The following is a 3,899-nucleotide window of genomic DNA, read 5'->3' as shown; positions in this document are numbered from 1 at the left end:
TTTCTAAAAAAAAAATCTAAAATGAATAAACTCCACCAAACTTAAACATTATGCCAAAATATATTTCACCAAATGAAAATGACTCTTTAGACTTTACTTACTAAAGACAGTCAAATGCTTTATACACCAAAATACAATTCTTCTAAAAATAACACCCAAAAAACTGCCTGTGAGTCTTATTAGAAAACATACCAAATTCTTCTCACCATTCACACTACAATAAAGCTTTAAAACCTTAAACTCTAAATTCCCAATTCAAAAAACCTACTTTAAAATTTTAGAACGGTACACCTACTGTAAACTTTAAAATAAAAATAGCCCCTGAAATTTCTTCTTTAAAACAAACATTTTAAAAACAGGCAATTTTACCCAATATCATAAATTAAAATTTCTCTACCATTATAAAAACTTTATATTATTTCTTTTCCTCAGTTCGTATTGTCTTAATTCTTTACTCTTCCCCACAAAAAAATTCATAGAAAGCATAATCAATAATTGATGTTAATTTAAACTTACGTCTTAACACAAAATCAATACAATCATTAAGTTTATAAACTAATATAAAAAATTTCAATAAAGTTCCTAAAAGTTCACATTTAACACTAATAAAATGCAAATTCTACTTAAAACTTATTCATAAACTAAAAAGTTTTTCAAAATTTACAGCCAATTTAACCTCCTAAAATTCCAAATAAATGCAAAACACCTCGCAAAAATAATTAACATATAAATTTAACAAAATGCTTAACAGATATCATCCAACTTTAAAGATCCTTTTTTATTCAAGTTAAAAACATATTTAATATTAAACAAAATTAAATATTATATCTACTTTTCTCCTAACTTTAATACCACAAAAAATTTAATTAAAAAAATACAACTACTACTTCCTTCAACTCAGCCACCAAATATACTGCAAATGTCTCTCAAAATTAAAAAAAAATAAGTATAACTAGTAATTAATTTACAAACATCCTAAATAATAAATAACAGGCTTAAGTTTTTCAAAATTTTAAAAATCTTTATATTTCTCATAGTAGGCCTCCAAGTTATCATTTATATTAGTAAACAAAAAACCACCTCCTTAAATCAAGCCATTTTACAAAAAACTGTAGACTTAATCATCACAATCCAGGAAATAACAATAAATAACTAAACTCTGGACAGAAAATAACCAACTCTGTTAAATAACATTTAACATAGTTTATTTCTAAGCATGAGTAACCTAGGGTGGAGAGGAGGTAAAATAATGCCTTTCTCTCAGGGTGATCAGGTACAGGGGGGGTCCTTTTATTTGATTTTGAGAGCAACAGACAGAGTTCGGAATTTAGTGAAAAGTTTTTCCATTGGTCTGGCCCCAAAAGGACATGTGAAAGGAGGGGCTTGTAGGTGAGTTTTAAGGGCTTTTAGGGTGGTGATTGGAAGAGGAAAGTTGCTGAGATCAGAAAGGAATGGACTTTAACAGCGAAAAGGAGGCTTAATGTACATCCGGAAGGACAGGGTGTAGGAAGAACCCTGTTACTAATGGGCCAATCCTGTTACTAATGTCAACATCTGTGGGCCTGCCAACCCTAGGCCCTCTGGAAAGGACCTTGGAAAAGTAGGAAAAAGCAGTCAGACTTCTGTTCACAACTCAAATACTATTAAATTGCCAATATTGCCTAAACCTTAATCTATTTAATTCAGTTCAGTTTATTTCATAAAAATTTTTTATTAAAAAATACACTTTAATCATCACATTAGTCCTGCTAATATACTCTATACTCACGTCTTAAATACTTTATATACAGCCATCCATCAAACACTAAATCTTATTTCAGCCAAATCAATAAAAGTACAAAAAAAAGATTTAACCTGTATAACATCAGATTTAACTTATATAATATTATAACATAAATTCCGTACTAAGAAAAAAAACAAACATATAGTTTATACACTAAAAACAAAAAAGTAATTTATAATAACAGAAAATAACAGCAATGCTCAAATTTATTGTCACTTTCTCAAATGTTTAAAAAGCTAACGAAAGACAAATTTATTAAATTCAACTAGTTTGGACTAAAATGGCTGTTGTACTCCCACACTGAAATTCCTATAAATAAGCCAAACTCTTACATATCAGACTGTTTTCCTGAGCTTGTTACTAAATTGTAGCCAATCACACATACCATACTTCAATCACAAAGAGCCCATGTTTTAAAATTGTTCATATAGCCTACCTCCATCTATAATCAGTCCAATCATTTGTCTACCTCATTCGTTCACCTTCATTTCAATACATCATTTTCCCTTTTCCAAAACTTAAATACCAAGTCAGCCGCAAGCCGAGCCAAAATTGTCCAAAAGTCCAAAAACAACTTCCCAATTTAAGTCGTATTAAAATGTACTCACTTAAAACTACTCTATTAAATTAATTAAATTTTCTTTGAACACGGCAAATGGTTTCAGGAGTTACAATGAGCATCTGCAAGCACATCCAGGCTCACACCTGAGTTTCCAGGGGTCCATATGTCTCCTGGCCTTTTCAGGCTCAGGAGGCTGCCACACTCCTTGGCCTAGGGCCCAAGGTCCATCCCCCCTCTCTCTGCACTCACATCCCTCTGTCTTTCCCTTACCGGGACACACGGGATACAATTTAAGGGCTAACAGGAGAATCCAGGGTCATCTCTTAACTTTAAGACCTTGGATTTCATCATATTTACAAAAGCCCGTCTGCAAAAGAAAGTAAGTTCTGCAGGTCTCGGGGAGCAGGTCCCAAGTATGTGAGGGGCTCCTGGTTAGCCAACCACATTTCAGAGGAAATTCAAACGTCCCACGTTTATACACACACGGCTCCTTCCTATTCCTGTGGACTGGACTGTGGTAAGGTCTTGGCCCCGTGGCCACGCCTGCAGCTGCTCGCCAACCACTGCCTCACCCACCCCGCCCTCTCTGCACTAGGAGGCACCTGGGCCCACCATCCTGTGGGGGGTGGAGGAGGAAGGGGGAGGAAGAGACTTTGAGTTCAAAATTGTCTGAGTTCAAAACTGTCAGAGTTGGAAATTGTCTGAAATGGGGAAATTGTCTGAAACGGGGAAATTGTCTGAAACGGAAATGGTCTGAGTTCAAAATTGAGTTCAAAACTGTCAGAGTTGGAAATTGTGTGAAACGGAAATGGTCTGAGTTCAAAATTGTCTTGAGTTCAAAACTGTCAGAATTGGAAATTGTCTGAAACGGAAATGGTCTGAGTTCAAAATTGTCTCTGAGTTCAAATTTGTCTGAAATTCAAAACTGTCAGATTTTCCTTCTCTCACGCCCATTGGCCAGGACCACCTCATGGGCGGAGCATCTCTCACTATAAGAGATGGCTTTGAGAACCCACAGTCAGAAGGCGACTGCACTGAAATCAAGGCAATGCTTAGACTCTGGATGGCTCCGCTTATTTCGTTTATGAGGAACACTGCCCTACGTATTTTATTGCAAATACTTGTCAATTTTGTCGTGCAAAAGGTAGGAGAATTTCTAATGAAAAAATTAGTGATAAATGATACGGAATATACAAATATGATCGTTGACCAGATATGTATATTGCTAATCAAGAAACTATGGATATTCTTACTAAGAGAAACAGCTTCACTTATATGCAATATGTTGTACGAGAATTTCTTCGAAAGGAGTACATGAATTACTTCAAAAATAAGTACATAATTTGCTTGCAAAAAATTAAATGCTTCAAGAAAAAGTCAGTGGATTGCCAGCCAACACAGAGGATGCTCGTTTAATATTTGTGTATAAATTCACAATATTATTGTTGAGATCATTTTACCAAACCTGATCAGAAATACTACATATTATTTTTAAACAAATAATCTATTGCTGTATTTTTTTTTATCTTTTTTTTTTTTGGAGAGATTTTCACT

This window comes from Tupaia chinensis, unplaced genomic scaffold (assembly GCF_000334495.1).
Source record: "Tupaia chinensis unplaced genomic scaffold, TupChi_1.0 Scaffold000067_1, whole genome shotgun sequence".
Classification (NCBI taxonomy): domain Eukaryota; kingdom Metazoa; phylum Chordata; class Mammalia; order Scandentia; family Tupaiidae; genus Tupaia; species Tupaia belangeri.
Note: the sequence above shows the minus strand (reverse complement) of the source record.